Source organism: Trachypithecus francoisi, unplaced genomic scaffold (genome assembly GCF_009764315.1).
Source record: "Trachypithecus francoisi isolate TF-2019V2 unplaced genomic scaffold, Tfra_2.0 Contig01585, whole genome shotgun sequence".
Classification (NCBI taxonomy): Eukaryota; Metazoa; Chordata; class Mammalia; order Primates; family Cercopithecidae; genus Trachypithecus; species Trachypithecus francoisi.
The window spans coordinates 9,863,678-9,877,125 of NW_022681444.1; the positions used below are offsets into that span (position 1 = coordinate 9,863,678).

General features: G+C 42.7%; 1 protein-coding gene across 5 annotated transcripts in view; it reads right to left on the reverse strand.

Annotated features, from left to right (window-relative positions):
• MED27 (mediator complex subunit 27) overlaps positions 1–13,448 on the reverse strand; it is a 216,232-nt gene that overhangs the window by 135,955 nt on the left and 66,829 nt on the right. The gene's annotated exons all lie outside the window — the stretch shown is intronic.

The window sequence follows — 13,448 nt, forward strand, 5'->3', positions numbered from 1 at the left end:
GATGACAAGAAGTTTCAGCTCAACAATCCATAATGAAGTCTATCTATGGGCTGGGTCCACTAAAAAATTCCCAGAGCTGGTCCTGTCCTATCATGATGTGTCCATCAATGTCAGAGACCAGAGTCTTTTGTAAGTTTCATGTGAGACCCAAGTCTGGTAAAGTCTCTTGGTGTGGTTACTGAAGGGTTAAAGACAAGGTTTCTAAGGGACAAAGATGAATGGGAAAATGGGGATCACCTTGGCATTGACCCCAGAAGAAGGGCCTTCTTCTGGATCCAAAAGGCCTCTTTGCTGGTCTCCAAGGTACACTGCAAGCTCCTTAAGGGAAGGTTATTCATCACTGAATACCAGCACCAAACACTGTAGACATTAGATTTTATTTACTGAATTGCAAAAATGAATAAAAAGCATAGTGCAAATAAAATAACAATTACAGATAAAGAAGAGCAAGAATCTAGACTTCAGTGCTTCAAAGATAAGTTTTTCTACCAAAAGAAAATAAAAAATCAGGACAAACTAATTAAAAGCCTGTCAAAAGCACCAACTCCAGTCCCACAGCTATCACATCTGTACAGGAAAGGAGGTGACAAGGTTAAGAAACACTATGAAACACTCAAGCAAAACTTGGAGTGTTTGGACTCCTTGGTGTTCCAGCCCACAACTGCTGTTTTCTCTGAATTCCCCACAGCAACTGGTGGAATGATGAACAGACAGTGGCTATCCAAAGGACACTCACCAATCAATCAATACAAAACTGATCTAAGAGAGGCTCTACATTAAGGCATTTTCAAAGCCATTAAAGGAAATTCTGAAAACCTGTATTTCTCAAAAGTAAAATCACTTTTGATCAAAAGTAAAATCACTTTTGAGAAATACAGGTTTTCAGAATTTCCTTTCATGGAAAAAAAGCCTTAGCCTTTTTCTGCACTTCACCAAAGATATACGGATGGCAAATAAGCACATGAGAACATGCTCACCACCATTACTCACTACGGATATGCATGTGAAACCACAGTGAGATACCACTGCATACCTGTTAGAATGTCTAAACATTAAAAAGACGGACAATGTCAAGTGTTGGTGGAAGCACAGCAACTGGAACTCTCATACCCTGCTGGTGGGAAGGCAAAAATGACACAACCTTTTGAAAAACAACTTGGCAGTATCTTTAAAGAAGTTAAACACACACCTACTGTATGACCTAGCTATTGTTCTCCTCAATATTTACCCAAGAGAAAAGAAAGCACATGTCCACAAAAAGACGAGGACATGAATGTTCACACTGGCTTTATTAATAGCCAGAGCAACCCAGTTGTCCATCAACAGATAAATGGATAAACAAACTGCAGTATATCCAAGCGGTGGAATACTATACAGCAATAATAAGAAATCATCTACCGATACACGCAACAATATGGATGAATCTCAAAATGACTATGCTGAGTAGAAAAGTCAGATTAAAAAAAAAAAATTTTTTTTTAGAGATAGGGTCTCACGATGTTGTCTTGAACTCCTGGGCTCAAGTGATCCTTCTGCCTCTGCCTCCCAAAGTGCTTAGATTATAGGCGTGAGCTACCACACCTAGCCAAAGCAGATAAACAAACAAACAAACAAACAAAAAACAGTATATGCTAGGCCGTCTCTACAAAAAACTTAAAAATTAGTCAGGTGTGGTGACACACACCTGTAGCCTCAGCTACTTGGGAAGCCGAGGCAGGAGGATCACTTGAGCCCAGGAGTTTGCAGCTGCAGTGAGCTATGATCACACCACTGCACTCCAGTCTGGGCGACAAAGCAAGATCCTGCCTCAAAGAAAAAAAAAGAAAAAAAAAGTACATGCTGTATAGTTCCTCTAATATGACTTCTAGAAAACGCAAACTAATCTATAGTGACAAAAAGCAGATCACTGGTTGCCTGGGGTGAGGGTGAAAGGAATGATAAAAGGGCATGAGGAAATTTTCAGGGTAAGAAATATGTTCATTGTCTTGATTACGTTGAGTAAGGTGATAGTTTCAGAGGTATATACATGTGTCACAATTTGTACATTTTAAACAGGTATAATTGATTATATTTTTGTAGCCTCAAATAAAGCTGAAAAAATACAGCTATAAAGGAAAAAAGAATATACATCAGATCACAATAAACTGTATACTTCTGATTTATATAAATGACAATGCAATATGCTTAGTCACAGATACCAATTTAACTAGAAGGATCAAACCACTATTATAATATGAAATAATATATTCAAAAGAAAAAAAGCAAAAAGTCACCAGCCTATCTTTTTCTGTGGATCTGAGCATCATAAGCTAAAACAGGTCAGGAAAACAATTGGTATTGATGATACCAGATACATTCCCAGAGCTGACGAGGAAGCAACAAAGTTAGGATCCACCTTCTTCTAAGTTCCAAGTTCCAGTAGGTTCCCATCTGTGGCCTTGAACAAGTCAGCTCTGCCAACATTCCCCCTACAATGCTCGTTTCCCTTGTGGTATAGATGCTCTGACAACTCTTGGCCCAGAGACCTCCATCTCTGGAGCATTCCTTGCACCCCTTCTGGAGCAGTGATTCTGAGTCTCAGCTGCATGTGAGAATCATCCTGGGAGCTGCTTAAAAATATGGATGACGTGGGCCTCTTCCCCGAAACAATTCCCCGTAAGATTCTAATGTGTAGCTAGGGCTGGGAGTCCCTGTTCCAAAACTCCCTTACCTCCAGAGCAAAGCTGTGGCCCCGCATCAGCTGGCTGGTCCCCGCATCAGCTGGCTGGTCCCTTTAATTGGCAGCCCATTATAGTCTACTACTACTACTCAGCTGTCAGATGTCCCTACAGTGAGGCCTGGCCCTGACCACTTCTCCTAAGGGCCAGCAGGCCCTGAGCTCAGAGATTAATTGAGGTTTAGAAACACGCTTGGTACCCATCCCCCTCACCACTGCCTCCAAACACAAAGAGTGTCCAGTTCTTTCCACACTAACCAAAATTAGAGAGATATTTAATGTCTCAGCAAGCTAGAAATAAGTATAATCTGCACTGAAAACAGGTTTTTCATGTTATTATTAACAATTCTTGTGTATCTATTTTAAATGAGTACTCTCAGAGTGACTGGTACAACCAGAATAAAATCCATTCTGCCCTAAAAGACTCAAGCTAGGAGACAAAGCCACTTCCCATGCATGCCTATTCTCATGTTACTGAGGTCACCGTGCCTGTGAGAGCTGGCGCAATCTCCAACACACGTGAACAGAGAAACTGGCTTACTGCTTCTTAATGACTTATAACCCTAACCAGGGACTTGCTTTCTGGGCCAAAATCTATATGGCAGAGAGAGAGAAAGAAAAAGGCATCAAGAAACCATCAAAATTGGCCAGGCGCAGTGGCTCTCGCCTGTAATCCCAGCACTTCAGGAGGCTGAGGCAAGCGGATCACTTGAGGTCAGGAGTTCAAGAGCAGCCTGATCAACATGGTGAAACCCCGTCTCTACTAAAAATAACAAAAAAATTGTCCTGGCTTGGTGGTGCATGCCTGTAATCCCAGCAACTCCAGAGGCTGATGCAGGAGAACCGTCTGAACCCGAGAGGTGGAGGTTGCAGTGAGCCAAGATCACGCCACTGACTACGTCCCAGCCTGGGGGACAGAGTGAGTGAGACTCTGTCTCAAAAAAAAAGAAAAAGAAAAAGAAAAAGAAAAAGAAAAAGAAAAAAAGAAACCATTAAAATTACTTTCCATTCCAAGAAAGAACAGAAAGATCTGAAACAAAAGAGTTTCACTTACAACCAGCATTAGTTGCGGATGGCATGGTGTGAAATATTAACAATCCCGAAGCTCTTTGTTATGCAAAGAGAGATTTAAAAAAAAAAAAGGATCCAGCTTCTATGTGATGAGCTGTACTACACAACCACCCATTTCTTTTCTTCCTTTGCCCAATAATGGCCAGTGATGTAATAACCACACCAGACAGCTGTCTTCCTGGATAAAATCACCTTGTAAAGGAGAAATGCAATTAGAGGATGCAATGAAATATAATTTTTAAACTGCTTCTGCAGGCTGCCACATTCAACTTAGTGCTTAATGGCCAGGTTCTTTATTACAGTTTTCTATTTTATGCAATTTCTCTTTGAGTCAGTACCTATGGAAGACACTGGGTTTTAAATTTTAGTCTATGTCGCAATGGGTCTGAGACAAACATAGGTCAGGTGAATGGAGAGTGAGGCCAGGATCAGAACCAGATAGTAAGGGCTGCAAGGGGCACATGACAGGTGGGCCTGAAGGGTTGGCTAGTGCAAGGCTAGACAGGGGGAGGCAGGGATAGGCGGGATGGGGTGGCAGGGCTCTGTCACCAACTCCTCTGCCTGCTCTTCTGGTCTCCCTCCACAATCACTGGCAGAACATATCCACTCTGAGACTTCTACCCTCCCTATCCTTATGAACAGTATCACGCTCTCATCACGCAGTTTCAACCAATCAGCAACTATTTGTCCACACTCCCCTTCCGCCCCCCACCGCTCAGCACTTTTGGGAAGGGGGGATTGGAGTATTTTAAAGTGAATCTGGTTCATCAAATCATTTCACCCAAGATTTAAGGGTACCTCAAACTTCATGTGCTTCAAATGAAACCCATTAATTTTCTGTTTAAATGCAGTAGTACTTTCTGCACCTTTAGATTCCCAGCGTGGTCAAACATATACCTGGCCTGTGGAAAGTACATAAATGCTTTCAGAGTGAACACACACACACACACACACACACAAATTCTCTCTCTCACTCTGTCTCTCTCCTCTCCCCCTCCCCCTCCAGGACTTCCTCCTAGCTTTCTGCCACAGGCCAGTGCTTCTAAAGAGGAGGAAACCAAGGAAACCCCCCGGGATGCAGCAGGGGAGCGAATCAGTTCTCCTGTCCACCTAAAGTGTTCCATCCCTGACAGGCTACAGATGTCAGTCTGTGGCTTCTTGAACTGAGTACGGTTCTCTCAAGGGGAGAAAAGTAACTTTTACAACATATATGCTAATGAAGCGTAACGACAGAGAGCATTTAAAACAAAATGTCCCTATATTTATTCTCCACAGACAGATTTTTGCATTAATATTTATGAGGGATTCCTCGTTTATTTCTCCCAGAGATTTTTCGCTTGCCCAAAGAGAGGGGATAAAAGATAAGTAACATGAACCAATTATCTTTTAAACAGTTACAAAGGACTATCTTATTTATCTGCATCCTGCTACTTGATTAATCTTCCTAATATACCACTTTCCACATATCAGCCCCTGCTCACAAGCCCCGGGGGCCTGCTCTCCCTGCAGCAGCGCACTGCAAGGCCTCTGCCTGGCTCTGGGGCCCCGCTCGCTGCCAGAACCTCTAGATTCAACCCTATCCATCCTCACTCAGCAGGAAGGGTCGCCACTGCCACTGGGGACAGACCTGCAGCTACCGAGCCCTACCCATAGGCATTTCTGTCTGTCCAAACGGCACTTGGTTCCTGGCCATTCAAATACCCAACGCTTACCGTTCCAATCCACTAAGAGCCACGGGCAGTAGGAACACACGTCCAGAACATGCTGTGAAAAGATGTTTTGAGCCTCATCAGCCAGGTGAGCAGCACAGAGAAGAACAAGCCTTCAGGACTCATTCATTCAACCAATAGTGCACAGTGAAGACTAGGCCATAAAAGAGACACGGGCAGCGCCAGTCTTCAAGGAGTTAAAGTCTCACAACACAGGGCAGAAAGTGGCAACTGCCTTGGAAGAGACAAAACTGAAGCCTTATAGGAGTAAGAAGCTGAAGGTTTCTTTCTGCCCAGTCACTGAATCACATTTTCCCTTCCCTCATCAAACACAGACTCAGAGAGACACTTTCCTCTTCTACCTGCCAATAACAGGGGTACATAAAATAAACACATAAAAAAGGACATTTCAGCAACTATTACTGGGTGTGACTTCTCTGATGCCTCAGATGAGAAACTCTAAAGAGCGATGAGGACAAGGCAACACTGGAGATGGGACACATAAGGAAGATGATCCCATACCCTTGGCCTCAAAATGCCTTCTCAGTCTACTTCAAGACAAACGGAACAAAAAGCAGAAGGAGAAAGAAACAGTGCTTGGGCAGTTAAACGTTTACAATCCAACCAGGCAAGGCCTTTCTCTGTTCCTGTGTGAGTCTGAGAGTGTAACTGGCTTCAAGAACTCTGAATGCCAGGTATCTGACCACGAAGGGTTTCTTTCTGTCACCGTATCAACGTGGTCTGGTAATGTCTATAGTGCTCCTGACCCTTCATGAGCCACAGTTATAAAACTTTGGCAGGTATGCTAGTTCCAACCCATCTTTTAACTTTTGCACAAAAACTGACCAAAATTGGGATCTTAAATCTTGAAATTCATTGTATCCCTCTCTTTTGGCAACCGAATAATTTTCCATCTAACATCCTAACACAGGTAACCCTTGCTGTCTAAAACATTCCTCTTCACACTCGGGACATGGAATCGATATGGATAAATGCCTGGGATAAGAGTGGCATCCCTCTCCATTCCTGGAGACAGCTCCAGTCTTGTAGGAAAAAGGCAAAAGCAGCTGTCTGAGTCAGACAGCTTAAACATGACTGATATTAATAAATGAGCTTAGGTAGTGTTGGTTATTGGAAACTGATCTCCTCCTTATTAACATGGTCCCGCAATGGAGAGAAAAGATTTCTCCATGTTCTAGAATGCAAACAATGTTTTAATCTTTAATTATATTCTCAATTTCAACTCTTCTAGAGAGTTATAGCCACCTAGGCCTAGGATTATTTCTTTATTACATAGCCTCTCTGTGGTATTTAATGAATATTGTTACTTAATACTTGCCAGTGGGGGAAAGAATGACTTAGCAAATTTCTACCCAAGTTTTGATGACTTTTTTCAAAACTCAGGAAACTTACAGCTGCAAAGTTCTGTTTCCTTTGTGGGACATTAAGCCAGGCGACACCTCTGCCCACCAGCCCAAGCTCAGGGTGAGCTAGTCTGGGTAATAACCTGTTCCCTTTGTACAGTGTCCCTGGAAAAGGAGACTGAGGAAATGCTCTGCATTTCCAAGGCTTGTGGCAATGGACCAGTTTGCATCACATTCATGGTTTACTCACTGTTACTTTGCTCAGAGGCAAACTAAATTCAACTCCAATAAAAAAAGATGCCAGATATTCTTGTTCAAGGTTCCTGTCCCATCAAAGTTGAAGAATTTAATATAAATTAATCAGCATATAACCAAATTCTGCCCTCAACAAAATACTAAGAGTCCAGGAACAAAACAAAGCCCAGGTAATCAAGAAGAAAATCAAGTCCCTGCAAGGACACATGTTCACAGTCACTATGCAAATGGCATCTAGAGCCAGGTTTTTGTAATCGAACTGCAGAAACCTGGAGTTTCATACCTGTATGGCAAAGGCGGGGGAAAAAGAGAAAAAAAAAAAACCCTTAAAAAAGGTCTCAAAATGAGTAACAGAAGAGATAATGATGTAATGGTTAGGAAGCTATGAGAAGAGACTTGTTTCATGAGCTTCATCCTGGCAAGTGTTTGCCTTGCTCGGTTTAAACAGCAATGACAACAATCACCCTCCCTTCATGCATCACTATTGCCAAAGACAGATTCAAGTTGCTGCTTTGCTCTCTGTGATTCCCACTGGTTGTACATCAAGCAAAAGACAACATGAGCCTCTGCCTTTCAGGAACAGAAACAGCATCTACCACACATCTTGGAAAGGATCCAATCATCTGGATAAGCACCATGTGTAATTTCAAGTCAATGATCTTCTTGGGAATTAACGTGCAAGGCGGTGGCAGAAAATGAGCCTCTTTCAGTTAAATTCCCAGAGCCAAATCAGTGGCCGTATGTAGCAAAGGCAATCTGTTGTTCAAACACTGGAAGCCCTAGGTGTGAGTGCTGTGTCATTATCCCTGTTACCTCCTGAATGGGTGGCACTTCCTTCCAGCAACACTTGTCACTGCATGCTGTTTTTGTGGTGGCGTTGTTACTCAAACCTGAGAGGCAAGTCATCCAAGAATCGAAACGGAAAGTGAGGACTCTGCTCTCTTGAAAGTATTACAAGATACTGAAACAGATGCAAACGCTGAGGAAATGGCACCAGTAAGATCCAAAGAACATCAAAAAATACTATTCAGTAATAAAATGGAACCAACCGCTGATACATGCAACATAAAGGAGTCTCAAAAACATCATGTTTTTGAGTAGAAGAAATCAGAAGGAAAATATTATGTTCTGCATGACTCCACTAATACGGAAGTTCTAGAAGAGACAAAGCTAAGGTATAAGTATAGAGATCAGAACAGTAGTTGCCTGGGGTGGGAGAGAAACTGGAGACAAGTATAATCCACTCTTTGGAGGAGTTCTGCTATAAAGAGAGACATGAGGTGGGAGCTGGGAGGCAGAATGGTGTCATGGGCGTGTGTTGTTACAGGGAACGGTTTTCAGGGTAAGCATGTTTTACCTACGAATGAGAATAATCAGGAGAAAAGGGAAAAAATGATGGTGTAGGACGGAAAAAGGAGACCAATGGAGACACGGCCAGGAGTAGGTGAGAGGGATCCATCAACAAGTAGAAGGGTTGTTCTTAGCTTGGAGCATGAATAGCTCACCCCCAGGGACCACACAGAATGAAGCCCAGGAAACAAGTGCGCCTTTAATCAAGCAGACAGAATCTTCTCATGGAAGATAATATAATGCAAGAGAAACTGCCTGTCCCCACAACTTCCAGGGCATGGAAGTAATAGTTTTCAAAGTAAGCTTTCTGAAAAGCTATTTGTTTTCCCTCAAACCTAAATAAGATCTAGGTTTGCTGGATAAGAACACAGTCACCTCTGCCGTCACTGAAAACCGACATTTCATCAGGCCAAGTTGTTGAAACTCAGAGAAGTCCTAGGCCATTCAGCCTGGCCATACTGATTAAAAGCAATATTCCATGTTAACACAAAAGCACACAACACTGGATTAGAAAATCGAGGCTGCTAAGACAGAACATAGGTAAACATAGCTACATCGCTCAAATAATAAATACATAGATATCACAATATATAACTTATAGATCAATTAAATAAGATAGCCACTCTCCAGGCTGATCTCAATCCTATGAGGCTCAAGAGCCCAACAATGTTTACACAGCAACAGTGGACACAGCCTCTTTATGAAAACGATAGTGCCCCTTGTGCAAAAAACTTAATTTGAGCACTTGGAAATCCTAGTAGTGAGGTCACTTCATTGGTGCCCTCTGAACGCTAACACGTGATAAAATACATTTCATCGTGAACAAGATCTTGATCTTCTATCAAGCTTCTCTGGAAGGGGAGAAAGATACAAATCACTAATCCCATGAGTCACTCATTCTATGGGAGCTCAGGGAGGAATCTGAGTCTTCAGAGACTACTACTGTTGGAGCCCTGGATTTTAAAAACAAACACATCGTACACACCTCCTTTGTTCTTGCCATGCCTGTGCTCTTGGCACAGCTGGGCAGAACTAGTGGTTTTGCTGTAGCAGCCTTAGTGCCATCCAACTGCTAACACAAGCCACGCAGAAACCTGCCCGTCACTGCACTAACACGTACGGGGTTGCAGAGAAAGGTGTGTGAGGAACCCAGATGTGAGCCTTTCACTGCTTTCCTCCATTGTTTAAAAAAAAAAAAACCTTTCCTTAGAATCCTGTAAGCCTATGCAAGAAAGCATCTAGCACTCTCAATGAAATCAACCCTCCATCCTTCACAGCCAGTAGCAGAGAAATGTGGTGAAGGGCGGCTGGGCTTCCCCAAGTGGACCTCCCTCCCCACTCTGCCCGTGGCCTTCTCAGACACTGGAAGAAGGTCATGTCAGTCAACTTGGTCCATGTTGCTACGATGCTCTGCTCCTTGTTTGCTCCTGTCTCTACTCAGAGCTTCCCAAAAGCCAAGATTATATCTTATTCATCTCCGAATCCCCAGCCCAGTGTATAGAACCGAGCATTTGTAGGCCCTGAGTAAATATTTACTGAATAAATAAGTGAATGGGGTTTACAGGCTCAGCCATTGTTCCTGTGTGCAATGTGATGGTTTTAAAATATGTCCACAAATTCTTTGACATGTCTTTCTTCAAAAGGGAGAGCCTTATCCCCTCCCCTTGAATGTCAGTCAAACTTCGTGACTCATTGCAAATGAACAGAATGGGGTAGAACTGACGCTATGTGTCTTCTGAGATTAGGTCATAAAAAGGATGGCTGCTGCCTAGCTCTCATTCTCCTATATTGCTGGCTCTGGAGGAGCCAGAAGCCATGTCATGAGGATATTCAAGCAGCCTGTGGAGAGGGCTAGGTGGAGAGGAACCAAGATTTCCTGCCAATGGCCAGTACCAACCTGCCTGCCATGTGAGTGAGCCACCTTGCAAGTGGAGCTCCTAACCTCAGCCAAACCTCAGGTGACTGCGGCCTTACAACAGGCTCTGTGTCAGAACCACCCAAACGAGCCACTCCTAGATTCCTAATCCATAGAAACTGTAAGAAATAATGCTCATGGCTGTTAAAGCACTGTTTTAGAGCAATCTGTTATGAAGCAATAGATAATTAATGAACATAGCAATCTTGGAGGATTTCAGTGTTTTATAAGGGGGTTGAAAGGATTTTCTTAATGACAAAAAGTTAGTTTATAGTTACGTTGTGCTTATAATAAAAATTTTGTAAAAAGGAGTCTTCTATAGCATACAACCATAAGATGAGTATTGATATGCAAATTTGAATATTCCATAGATCAAATTATGCTCTCTTAAATTTCACAACTATAGTCAATAAAATGTTGAGATATGAAATGGAAAAATACTATAATATACTCCTTTTTTGAGATTTTTTTGCTTTTAAAACCTATTTATTGCTTTAAAAAACTATAGCTTTTAAAAACTATATAGGATTTATTCGTAGAAAAAGTCTAGAACAATATCCATCCTAATCTTAATAACTTTTTTTCAAAATCTACATTATGTATATACTATTATTGTTCTATTTCCTAGCCTAAAAAAGAAAAACAAAACTTTTTAGGGCGGCAGCCATGTTGTATTTCCAGCCAACATCAAGCATAATGAGTGACACATAGTAGGTGCGCAGTGGAAGTGCAATAAGGCGGGGTGCAGCGGCTCACATCTATAATCCCAGCACTTTCGAAGGCCAAGGTGAAAGGATCATTTAGGCTCAGGAGTTTGAGGCTGCAATGAGCTGTGATCACGCCACTGCACTCCAGCCTGGGCAACACAAGGAGAACCTGCCTCTAAAAAGAAACAAAAAGGGGAGTAGGGGGGGCAACTGATGTCTTTTAGATATAGATTCTGCCTACCGGACAGTAGTTCTATAATGGGATTCCAGGATAATGTAAGCCCAAAAAGCTCAATGATGTGAAAAGGTAGCAGTCAATTTTCACAGGAAATAGGCTACTAAGTATAGGAAATCATTTCTATGTTGTATTCTTAGGACATAGTAACCACTTTTCTCTTTGAAACTATTTTGAGTGATTTATTATAAATTTATAATGGCAGTTGTGAACACCTCTTGCTCTTTTTTTTTTTTTTGGCATGAGAACAGAGTCTGTTGATTGCCCTGATGCTTAAAATAGTTTCTAAGTGTCCTCATAATAGCATGTCACCTGTAAACAGGTTTCAAGCCAATGCAAATTAACAAATGGTGAACAGATGGACTAAGAACTGACTTTTGTCAAGAGAGAGTTAGCAACAAACACTTTTTGGCTCCAGTCTTATGGGACCATTAGAAAGTCTTTTACTTCTCGCCAAACATCTTGCCTCAGTAGACAATCCACGCAGGGAAAATGACAAGTTACAAGGCCCGTTAGACTTTAGAGAGCTGAAAGTTGAGATTTGCAGAATCACCAAATCAACACATGAGAAACAACAGATAGAATAACAGCCCTTAAGAAGCATTCTGCCAAATAGTAAAAACTCTGGCTTGCATCACTAAAAGCAGCTGTCCCTGTAGTGAGCTTCTTTTTGAAAAACATGGCCCCTGTGCGTGCAAGCAGCACACACAAGCTACTTGTCGAGGCTGGCTGGTTATGCTCCTCCTATCCTGGAAGCAAGTGTGAACTGTGAAGAACGCCTGAAAATCACGGAAGTGGTGGCAGCTGGAGAAAGGATCCCCAGAGCCGTCACCCCTTGGGATCCCGCCGGCTCTTCACTGGCCTTTCTCCTCCTCATTTGTCAAGCCTCTGCCTCACGTTGGCTCCTCGGGGAAGCCTTCTTTGATCACCCTGTTTAAGCAGTATCCCCCATTCCCATATCTTCCCCCACTCTGTAGTCCCTTCCTAGCACTAAGCATAACTACAAATTACGGCATTAATTTATTAATTTGTCGAGGGGTGCTTTTGTGGTCTCCTCCCGCCCCCGAAATGAAAAGCTTAACAAAGATGGGACAATGTCTGTCCTGCCCATGTTTATATCCCTAGGGCCTAGAAACATGCCTGACACATAGTAGGTACAATAAATATTTGCTAACCAAACAAAATGAGACCTTGAGCAAAGGTAAACAATCAAGTCGTATATGCAAACACTCCCTTGGACTGGAAAAGAATGCTGTTTGTAACTGAGGATGTAAACAGAGGAAGGTACACGAAGTGAGCAGGACAGGCGGGGGAATGCCTCTCAGGCGTCTGGCCCTCCCAGAGCAGTGTGCACACTGACAAAACAGGGACTGATGTGCCCACATTTCTCATTCCACATCATCAAGTGAGCCTTTGCACTCACCTACTAGGGCTTCTAATACAAAAGAACCCAACAGGTTGAATGAACCAAGTGGATGAATCAAGTGTGGCATATTCAAAGGAAGGCTACACTGCAACAGAAAAGGACAACTGGATCAATCTAACACATATGATGTTAAGTGAAAAAAAGCTCATACAAAAAAATGACACTGCATAATTCCACTTATATGAAGTTCAAGGACAGGCAATATTAACTGTTTTTTTTTTTTTTTTTTTTGAGACGGAGTCTTGCTCTGCTGCCCAGGCTGGAGTGCTGTGGCCGGATCTCAGCTCACTGCAAGCTCCGCCTCCCGGGTTCACGCCATTCTCCTGCCTCAGCCTCCCGAGTAGCTAGGACTACAGGCGACCGCCACCTCGCCCAGCTAATTTTTTGTATTTTTTAGTAGAGACGGGGTTTCACCGTGTTAGCCAGGATGGTCCCAATCTCCTGACCTGGTGATCCGCCCGTCTCGGCCTCCCAAAGTGCTGGGATTACAGGCTTGAGCCACCGTGCCCAGCGAATATTAACTGTTTAAAGAAGTCAGAATGGTGTTAAACTTGGGAAGGAGGGCAGCACAGGTATAGACAGAGAACAATGAGGAGGAACCCTTATGGGATTCTGGAAGTGGTGGCTACATGGATGTACACAAGTGTGAAAAAATCATTAAACTGTATGCTCTGTGAATCTTACTGTATCCATTATCCTT